Genomic DNA, 11,215 nt, shown 5'->3' with positions numbered 1-11,215 from the left:
CTCTGGACTTCTTAATATTAACCATGAGACCCAACTACTTTTTCTTTTAAAAAAAATGTCTTTATTAATAATCCTGTTTTGTTTTTTTAGTTTTTTTTTTAACCACAATTTTGAAAAATCTCTAGCTAGATGGAAATGTTAATAAAATAATGTGCTGTGAAGAAAAAATTAAGACTGTCCTATGCTAGCTCTACAACAAATCTAAAATAAATTTGCAATTTAAAAATAACACCAAAAAAATAATGGGTTTTAAACCAACACAAATGTGATCATTTGGAAAAGCATGTGTGTTGCTGGTGGAGGAATTAGAGTGGCAATCTGACACATAGTCTGGCAAGGTCTAATATTAGGAATATTTTCTCAAGCACTATAAATAAACTGGAAATAGTCTGGAAGGATCCTGTATGTCTGACTCAGCTGGTGCTTCCCAGAAAATTTTTCATCGGTCCATGACTATATTTTTTTAAGTTACTGTAATTTTTCCTTGTTTTGCAAAGGAATTAATCCATGGGCAGTGGAAGATTTCCAGTTTTAAAGCCCCTCTGTGTTGACCTGGAGGGAGTAATTTCACATGGGGCAGAAGGACAACAGGGGCTGCAGCCATTGGAGGAGATTGCTCTGGAAAATTATCCAGGACTGGAGAACAGCAGAGAAAAATGTCTCAACAAAAGGTTGGGAGAGCTGGGGGGGCTCACCTGGAGAGGAGCAGCTCCAGGGAGAGCTCAGGGCCTGAAGGGGCTCCAGGAGAGCTGCAGAGGGACTGGGGACAAGGATGGAGGGACAGCACACAGGGAATGGCTGCCAGTGCCAGAGGGCAGGGATGGATGGGAGATTGGGAATTGGGAATTGTTCCCTGGGAGGGTGGGGAGGGGCTGGGATGGAATTGCCAGAGCAGCTGGGGCTGCCCCTGGATCCCTGGCAGTGCCCAAGGCCAGGCTGGACACTGGGAGCACCTGGGACAGGGGAAGGTGTCCCTGCCATGGGTGCAACTATTTGGGCTTTAAGGTCCTTCCAAACCAGTCTGGGATTCCATGGCAAATTTTATTTAGAGTTGTCAGTTAGTCACTTAAGCTCATATTACATAGCAGATGAAATCCCTTATTTAATTATCCAGCTATAATTCCAAACAGAATTTTCAGTTATAGTCCTCAAATTTAAGCACAGCTCCCCTCATTCCTCCTTCCCCCAAATTATTCTGTTTAATTTTCTCTGCTGATGTGAGTAGTAAAACAGCAGAACATTTTACAACAAAGATTCCATTATTTTCTTGCTGTTGTTTCAAAATAATTTTATAAACATGTTTTTCTGAGTGTTTTCACTGGCAAGAGAAAGCTGCACCTCATGTGGGTGCCTCACATAATTCACCCAATAATCTCAGCACTCAATTAAATTTTAAATGTTTCTCCATTAAACACTTATTTTACCTCAGCAAATAATTTAACGGGTTTTCATTAAAAAGTGTCTCACCTCACGGAGTTTTCAATCTTCCTTTTTTTAATAAAGTCAGCTCATCCTATTTCTTGAATCTGAAATAAATGGAGTTTTGCCTAAAGATTTTTGGGCCCATTCAGTGCTGGAACTCTGCACACACATCAGCATCCACCATCTGAGTAATGTGGGAAAAGAAAAGAAAAATAAACCAGAAAGTGAGCTCGCAAACATGGAATCAATAAATAAAAATGACGTGCACTGACACTTCAACAAAACCTCCATCAATTTCTATCCTGAGTTCCTGTCCCCAGTGTGGAATTTATGATTGGCACAACTGACCAGGACAATTCCTATCACAGAACTCCTCTGATGTACTCAGGTAATTATCCACACCCATCTCCTTCAGTGTTGAATCTTTCTATTCTTGGTCTTACCCCAAAATTAACTTTCTGTTGACTTTGAGCAACAGGGAAACTTTCAATATCTTAAATATCCTTAAAAAGTCAGTGTTCCCTGGGAATTACCTTTTATAAACAGACTGGAAGCTGAGGTTTCCCCTCTGCAATCAGGAATCTGGCAGGTGGCTTTGGTGACAAACTGAGAATTGTTTAGAAAAATATTTAGGAGGTGGGAAAAATATTTATATCTGTCCTTTTTATTTTCTTTCTGGAGAGAGAAAATCAGAAGTTGTTTAAATTTTGCTTTGAGTTTTTAAAATCTATAGTGAGTACCGATGACATGAGAAAGGACTGATGGGTAAAAGCTTCAAAGTGAGAGAGCAGAGATTTAGGTGGGATTTTGGGAAGGAATTCTTCCCTGTGAGTGTCCAAGGCCAGGCTGGAAAGGGCTTGGAGCAACCTGGGGTAGTGGAAGGAGGCCCTGAAATGTGAATTTCAGGGTTCAATGTTCAAGGTGTCCCTGAAATGTAAATTTCCCCTCTTTCAGCCAGTTCAGAACCACCAATTCCCACCACCTTTGTTTTAAATTTATAAAATATTTTATTTTATAAAATAAAAATAAAATTAAACATAATATAATATAAAGATAATAAATAAAACAAAATAATTAAAATACATAAAATAAATAAAATATAAAGATAATAAAACAAATAATACAAAGATAATATAATATAAAGATAATAAAATAAAATGAAGATTCCAACAGAAATTTCCACTTGCTTCCATGGACCATTCCTGTTCACCCCTCATGGAGTGAAGGCTATGGCTGGGATATTTTTCCAAGATCTATTTTCTGCTTTGCTCCCTGCTTTGTCCAGCTGTGGGAGGGGGGATTCTGCACAGGAAACTCATTTTATTCTCCTTTCACACGCCTAAAAATTACCTTGGGAAAGCAGAAAAAGCAAGTTGAGGGGTAGAAAAGGGGCAGGCTGAGGAAGCAGCTTGTGACAGATGTTGCTTGGGTAAAGACTAAAACAAACTGAGGTTTGAGGCTGCTCAGAAGGTAGAGCTGATGAGTAAACACAGCTAATAAACAAAATAAATAAGTGTTTGGCTATTCAGGGATGAACAGACCTTACAGGATAATCCCAGGCAGGGTTTTAATGGTTTCTGTGTGGGGTTTAATGAAAGCAGGAGAGAGGTGGCTGGGTCCAAACAGCTCCTGGTCCACACCAGTGTCCTCACCCCTCGCAGTGGGGATGGCAGCTCCAGCACAGAGCATTCCATGTTTGCTCCAGCCATTCCTCTCCATTCCCCTGTGCCCTGGCTGGAGCTCTGGGGGAACCCTGGATGCTGAGAATTTTAAACTTTCTGTGCTGAAAGGCACAGATCCCCCAAGAGAACACTGCATTTGAGCTGAGGCTGTGGAGAAGCTTCCAAAATGGAATGATGGAACTGGGATTGTGGGTGAGGAGTTTGGATAGAAGTGTGTAATGTCACAGGGTGGAAAACTCAGAGTTTAAGGGTTTAGAATACAGTAATATACATAAAGCAAGATGGAGGGTTTAGGATGGTGGCTGCTTGTTCTTCTTCACCTTCTTCTCCATGGGTCTGGGGGGTATTTTGGGTTTTGGATGGACAGAACTCCTGCCAGGCTTTTCCCAGATCCACGAGGAAGGAAGAGGTGTCGATGTCCCTCTGGTTTGTGCTGTGCCAGGGGCACATAAATCCAACTGATGGAACCTGGTGCCCCTTGTCCTGAGAATTCACTCTTTGGCCATGAGAATTCACTCCTTGTCCTGAAAATTCACTCCTTGTCCTGAAAATTCACTCCTTGGCCATGAGAATTCACTCCTTGGCCATGAGAATTCACTCCTTGGCCATGAACCTCCTTGTTTGGCTGAGGAGATGGGAGGGGAGGAGGCCGTGGATGGGTTAAGGCAGTAAATTTGTCCCGGCGCATTAAAAATGAGAATAAATTGCTTGATTTTGGCATCTCTGAACTCCAACTCTGCATTGCAGCACATCCCATGACTGACAGATGGGCCAGGGAGGTGGCACCTGTGCTGGCAATGAATTTGTCCCCTCCACCCTCATGCAGAGGTCACCTGAGGAGCAGGACACTGAGCTGGAGCCCAGGACAGCTCCTTCCTTCCATCACTCACCTTGCTCCTTCTCTCCTCCCTGTGGTGCCAAGCTGCCTCTATCAGACCCTGAGTGCCAGAAGTGCTTTTGGAAAGTTTTCCATTCCTCTACTTAATTAAAAACAGCTTCTGCAGCACTGGGGAGGCTCTGTTTGCTCACAAGAAAAGGCAACCTTTGTCTCTTGAGTGGTAAATTGGAAAGTGGGGATGTTCCAAAGAGCTCATCATGGAATCATGGAATGGGGCTGGCATGGAAGGAACCTTAAACATGATCTTGTTCCACCACTTCCCACTGTCCCAGGGTGCTCCAAGCCCTGTCCAGCCTGGCCTTGGACACTTCCAGGGATCCAGGGATCCACAGCTTCTCTGAGGACCCTGTGCTAGAGCCTCACCACCCTCACAGGGCTCATATTCTTCCTTAAATCCAACCCAAATCTATCCTCTTTTGATTTAAAACCATTTCCCCTTGTCCTGTCACTAAAATATTTGATGCTTTCTCTGCTCCAGCCTCTCCCTCCTGAGATGGTGAAGGGAATAACTAAACCAAACCTCTCAGGGGGTGTTCAATGAAAAGCAAACCCAAGAACTGTCAGCCTTTAGCCAAGGATGGGGCAGGGGAGCTCCTGCTGGGACTGGAGCCCCTGGGAATGAGCAGTGATGTCCCAGGCGGGCACAGGGACATTCCTGCTGCTCCCAGCCCCCTGGGACCACCTGAGATGTGCTAAATGTGAAATATGACAACTCCTGGGCTTCTGAAAGTCCCCAGGATTCCAGGCTGGGATGGTGCCTGTGCTCCTGGGGAGCTGCAGGAGCACCATGGATGGGTCACTGCTGCCCACAGTGCCCCCATCCCAGGAGCTCTTCCCTCCCACAGAGCCCAGAAATGATGGGAACAGGGGATTCTGCTGGCTTGGGTTGAGAATTTGGCGTCTTTTTAATTTTCTTGTTGCTTACACATGAAATAATGGTAATAGTCCCTAAAAGCAGTTATTCTCCATGCTGGGAGAACACTCTTTAGCCACCTGCTGTAACGAGCATGTTTCAAATCCAGCCTTTTCTGCAAGAACATAACCCTCACTTCTCTGGAGGCTTTACTAATCAGCTGCTGGTTCTTCAATTCTAATACCTCAGCTATTTATTTATTCATTCAAATGTGTAATTTATTTAAAGCTGTCAAACATTTTATTTAATGTTTCTTCAGACAACCAGAATAGAACGATCAACTCTAAACTTAGGGGTTTTTCTTCACTATGCTGTACATAAGGGAAAAAAACATAATGAAGAGAAAAAAAAAAAACTTTTTTTAGGAAATAACTTCTCAGCAGAGGCTTCACACCTGTCTCACTCCAGTGGCAGTGTTGTGATTGATATGAGTAAGTTGGAAATGCCATGAAAATTTAAATTTGTACACAGCACAGGCATTTTTCAGGCAAAAGCAATGATTGAACTCTATAGCTGTCAGCTGCTGCCACGTGGATTCCAGGAGAAACAGGGTCTGGGACTGTGCTCTGTGCTGACAGGGAGTGAGCAAAGTGCTGAGCTCTTTTCCATCTCCGTCCTTGCTGCAGGTGGGCACATCCTTGATCCTTCAGTCTGCCATAAAACAAAGGGAAAAGCTGTGGGAGCACTCACTGGCTGCCTTCCAGTGTGGGAGATCCTGCACTGAATTCTCAACAAGGACTTTGGAAAGAAGATTCTGGGTTTCTTTTGTCCCCTGCCTGAAGGGTTCTTTATTCCTCTCCCACAGTGTTCAGGAAATGGGGAGTTGTTAATATTCAAATCATTGTCATTCAAAGCTCAGAAATGACATTTAGGTATTCTGCTGAAGTAAATCTCAGCTCACAGAATAATTTAGGGTGGAAAAGCCCTCTGGGATCATCAAGTGCCCAATGCCCAGCCCAGAGCTCTGAGTGCCACCTCCAGGAATTCCTGGGACACCTCCAGGGATGGACACTCCAATGCAGCCCATTCCAATGTTTAACAACTTTTTCCTTGGAGGAATTCCTGCTGCTGGCAGTAGATATTGATTTATGCATCAGATCCCAAAATCACAGAATCATTTTGAGTGGAAAAGACCTCTGAGACCATCAAATCCCAGCTGTGCCCCATCCCCACCTTGTCCCCAGCCCATAGCTCTGAGTGCCACTTCCAAGGGTTCCCTGGACACCTGCAGGGATGGGCACTGCAACCCTCCTGAGCAGTTCCTGAGCCCCCTTTCCATGGGGAAATTCCTGCTGTGCCCACCCTGAGCTGCCCTGGCCCAGCCTGAGGCCGTTCCCTCTGCTCCTGTCCCTGTGCCCTCCTGGCAGGAGCTGTGCAGAGCCACAAGGGCCCCCTGAGCCTCCTTTGCTCCAGGCTCAGCCCCTTTCTCAGCTCCCAAAGTCTGCATTAAAACAATGAAATTCAATTCTCCCCCACCCCGGGCCTCCTCCTCAGCTCTGAGCCCCACAGGTCCCATCCCAGCTCAGAGGGGTCAGGGTGGCCTCACCAGGAGCATTTTTCTTCATCAGCTGCATTTTGTCCACACTGTGCCTCATCCTCCCCAGGCCCTCCTGGGCACATTCTGATCCTCAGCAGTTACTCAATTTTATGAGAAGGAGAATTTGTGGAAGAAGGTCAAAGGAGATTAATAAAGGACAAGGTGTCTAATAACTACACAATAGTAGACAAAAATAGGAGAATGATCAGTGCTCACACTGTGCTGCTTGCACTTATTACCCTGCATTAGCAGCATTCATAATTTAGAACTTTAATAAACTCCCAGCCTCTTTGGGCCAAGATAGATGTTGCTGCTGGTTTTATTAGCTCCACAATGGGCAGAAGCTTTATGCAATGTGATTATCCTGCAGCAGCAAACACCTCATCACTCTGGGAACATTCTCATGAGCAGCTAAAAGGGACCAAATCAGACCAAAAGCAGCCTTGAGACAACCTGGTTTCACCTTCAGGTTGGACTTGCAGTGGAGTAGAGGTCACTCAGTCTTGGAAGAGCTCCAAACAGCAAAGTTCAGCTGTCCCAGAGTCCCAGACTGGTTTGGGCTGGAGGGGAGCAGCAGATCACCCAGCTGCACCCCTCCATGGGCCAGGGACACCTTCCAAGGACCAGGCTGCTCCAATCCCCACCCAGTCCCAAGCTGTGAGCCAGGTGATCCCTCATGGAGCTGCTCTTTTTCCCTTTGTTCCTTCATGTTTCATACAGTTGATTAAACCATGATTGTCACCTTGAGGAACAGTGGTTATCCCTCAATCCAGGACTATTTTTTTCTCCTATTACACATTAACATTATATAATGTTAATTAATAAATAACATTAATAAACATCTGCATGTTTATTTCTTTATCTCCCTCTCCAAGCCAAAGCTCAGGTGTTGGATGCACCAAACATTTCCTCCCACACTCCAGGTGCTGCTTGGATGTTCCAGGTGTCTCTGGAGCCAGGGTCACACAGCTGGGACAGATCTTCTGCCCCAGCTCCTTCCCTCTTTGCCCTCTTATCCCAAAGAATTTGGGGTTTTTTGCCCCAGGCAGAGCAGGTGAAAGGATTGAGCAGTGAGGAGAGGCAGGGTGCTCAGCACCAGCTGTGGGGTGGCTTTGGGGTCCTTGGGGCCCCTCCCAGCAGGATCCCAATGCCAAAGGGATTGGCTGCAGTGCAGGGAGGCAGGGCTGGAGGTGCCACTCTCAGCCAGAGCCCGGGGGACAAAGGGAAGGGCAAACAACAGGGTTTGATCTTCACAGGGCAAAGCCTTGGCAGGAAAAGTGATCCCTTGCTGGCAGAGTTTGGGACAAGGCTCTGGAAGGTGCTGGGCACAGAGGGGGTGCTTTGTGTGGGCTGAAAAATCAGCCTGGACTGAGGGATAACGAAGGAGGGTCAGCAGTGACTCCCAAATAATCAAATTAGTCAGTTCATGAAAGGAAAAGGGCTGGCAGATGCTCTGCTGCCCTGGCAGGCAGTGAGGAGCAGATCAGGCAGGAGAGGCTCTGCAGGACGTGTGGAGTTCAATTTCCATGCATTGTGTGGCTCACTAAAGCTAATTCACTTCCCACCCACTCCATCATTTCCTTTCCATGCATTTCATGGCTGGAACACAGCATCCTCCTGCCAGGGGCCAGCAGAAAGACCAGGTAAAGGTCAGGTGAGGGTCTGAAAAATACAATTACAGAGTGCACTGATTGCTTTATTACAGGTTTTATTTCCTTGTTCAAAAAAAAAAAAAAAAAAAAGGAATAACTTTTGAAGGGATGGGTGATGATTTAAAATGTTTAAAGAAAAAAAAAAGAAAAAACTTTTGAAGGGATGGGTGATGATTTGAAATGCTTAAAAACAAAAAAGAAGGGATTGTTGATGATTTTTTTTTTCTTCTCAAGGGGTTGTTGATGATTTAAAATGTTTCACATTTTTGGAGTAACAGAGCTGTATTGTGAGAGAAGACAACCACATCCTCTGTGTGTCCTTGCAGGATTTCATTGTTTGATTGCTGACAAGCAGAGCAATTAAAACTGAAGGTAAATTCTTTGCACTGAGTCATATTGTGCAAATATTTTCCTTTTTGGGCTTGACCTACTCTGGGTTTAAGCTCTGCCAGAAGCCTGGATAATGATTTTGTTCTGTGTGCTGATGGTTTAGTGTTGTGTGAGAGAAGGAAAGCTTTAGAGAACCCAGGGTGGGCTTTTTTAGAATTTAAGTTTTGTTTTGCAAACATCCACTGTCCCAGGTGCTCCCAGCCCCAGTGTCCAGCCTGGCCTTGGGCACTGCCAGGGATCCAGGGGCAGCCCCAGCTGCTCTGGGCACCTGTGCCAGGGCCTGCCCACCCTGCAGGGAACAATTCCTTGTTAATATCCAAAACATTAATCAGTTTAAAGCCATAAATATAAATCAGTTTAAAGCCATTTCTCTTGTCCTATACCTCCATGACCTGGTGAAAAGTCCCTCTCCAGCCTTTAGGCATAGGAGGTAACCAAGCCAAGAATTTTCTTCTTTAATTTAGTTTTTTGTGGCCCCCAGCTCCAGCCCCAATTTCCTCTGTCAGTCCTGGGTCAGTCAGACACTGCTGGCCAAGGATCCCCATCCCTCCCTCCTTGGGGGTGCAAAACAACCCCTAAACCTTCCCAGCATCATCCCAGGGTTGTCCCTCTGTCTGTGGGGCACGGATCCTCTGCAGGAGACTCCATCCCAGCCTGGCAGCACCCCAGAATTCATGGATTGGAGCAATGACCTGAGCCAGGCAGGCCAGGATCCCTGGCTCAGGGGGTGGCTCTGTGTGGGGGAGGAGGATCCAGGAGGATGCTTGGGGTCATTCCAGTGATGCTGCCCTGGAGCAGAGGCTGGGCAGAGCTCCAGAATAAAGCAGGGATTTATTCAAAGCATCTCCTCCATGGATCCACCTTGGGCAGCACCAGAGCCCAGCCAGGGCTGCACCCAAGATGAACCAAAATGGCCCCAAAATGCACGGCCGGGCACGGGCTCTGTCCCTGGGATCAGTTCTGCTCCATTTGCACCTTGCAGTTCATTGTCCCATTCCAGCTTTAGCCCCTGCAGTCCCACCCTGCTTGTTTTTCTCTCTCCAGCCCACGGGGTTTGTGCTCTGGGGCTGAGATTTGGATCATTTGTCCTTGGTGCCCAGCTGGAGCAGGAATTGTTTTGTCTCCCTGCTCTGTGCACAGAGCTCAGCATCCCCTGATGTGAAGCCCAGACCCCCACACTAAAGCAGCACAGAATGGGAAAAATAGAAAAGTTAAACCTGAGGCATCAGCAGCCTCCTTGGCTGGCTTTGACTGGCAGCAAAGTGTTCCCAGTGTGGAACTGGGAGCTGCTTCCCAGCCTGGGCTGGAAATTCAGGATGGGAAGAGGAGTTTGGTTAGTCAGGGATGGCTCCCTCCTCCTCAGCTGCAGGGGCCTGGTTTTAATTTGGTCATTTGGTGGAAAAATTTGGACCTCAGTTCATCCAGGTGCTGCCATTGGTACCCCAAAATAATTTGATTTTCAGGGCCACGAGTCTATTTCTGCTGTTTTCTGCATGTTCTTCCTCACTCACAACAAATATAAACATGACCTGTAACCCTCCCTCAGAACCAACCTTCATTTATCTCATTTCCCTGCATTTTGGTGCCTTCCTGGTGCAATGTCACTTGAATCAGTAAAACCAGGCAGAGGATAATTGGATAATTTTGCTCTCTGATTTATTTTTTTTTTTTTGTCATTGGTTGGAATTCTTCTCATTAGAGGAAAGGAACTGCTCACCAAATATCCCATATTTATAACGAGCACCTTTGCACAGTGCAATTTCCTCTGTTAAATTCCAGCTTTCTCAATCTCTGCTGCAAAATAATTATCAGATCTCACAAGGACAAATTTAAAACAGCCCAATAAAGAAAAAAATGTGGGTTGTAGATAATTTGGAAAGAGAAATTATCCAGTAAAATTCCTTTTATCTCTTTGATTTGTGTGAATCACTGAACCCCACTCCTGACAGGGCTTAGAGAGGAGAAAAACCAAGCTGAGGCCTCACCTAACCATGGCAGGGCAATAAAATAATTAAATAGCCTGGGGGTGGTTTAATTCCTTGAATTCTGAGAGAGTTTTTGGTTTGTTTTTTTCCCAAATAAATGTCAGAAATGATGTTTAACATTCTGATATCTATTACAGTAATTAATATCACCGTGTCCAAGGTCTGGCAGTGACTTTCCAGGCAATTAATCCCACGAGGTGAGTTAATGCCACGCTCTCCACAGATGAGCTCTGCAGGAAAAGGGGTTTAATTGGCTGAAGCAGGTCCATTAAAAGCAAAGGGATGTGGGATGTGTGACTTTGAGCTGGGCTTTAGGGCTGCTGCCAGGAGCACGTGGTCGCCCAGCCTTGGGGTGTCCAACCTCATCCCACCCCTGTGCCAGGCCCTGGGGCAGCACCAGGAATTGTGTGGACAGAGGTGGGAGGGAACAGCAGGGATTTGTCACTGGGGTGATCTGGATGGGAAAATTAAAAAATAATAAAATTAAAAGTGTTTATATTTGGGAGCTCAGGAGGGAGATTTTGGGCTTTGTGTGATAACAGGGATGTCCTGCTCCTGACACACAAACATTTTCCTCTGAGGTAAAATCCTTTTCTGTAAAAAGTCTTGCACAAAAAAAAAAAATCTTGTAGCTTCCTGCCAGTTATTCAGGATACAGCAAAATGTGACTGAAAATAAATAAATCTGATATTCCATAAAGCAGAGATCTTCCTCAAAGTGAAATCTGCTGAACCAT

Source organism: Agelaius phoeniceus, chromosome 9, assembly GCF_051311805.1.
Source record: "Agelaius phoeniceus isolate bAgePho1 chromosome 9, bAgePho1.hap1, whole genome shotgun sequence".
NCBI classification, from domain to species: Eukaryota; Metazoa; Chordata; class Aves; order Passeriformes; family Icteridae; genus Agelaius; species Agelaius phoeniceus.
Note: the sequence above shows the minus strand (reverse complement) of the source record.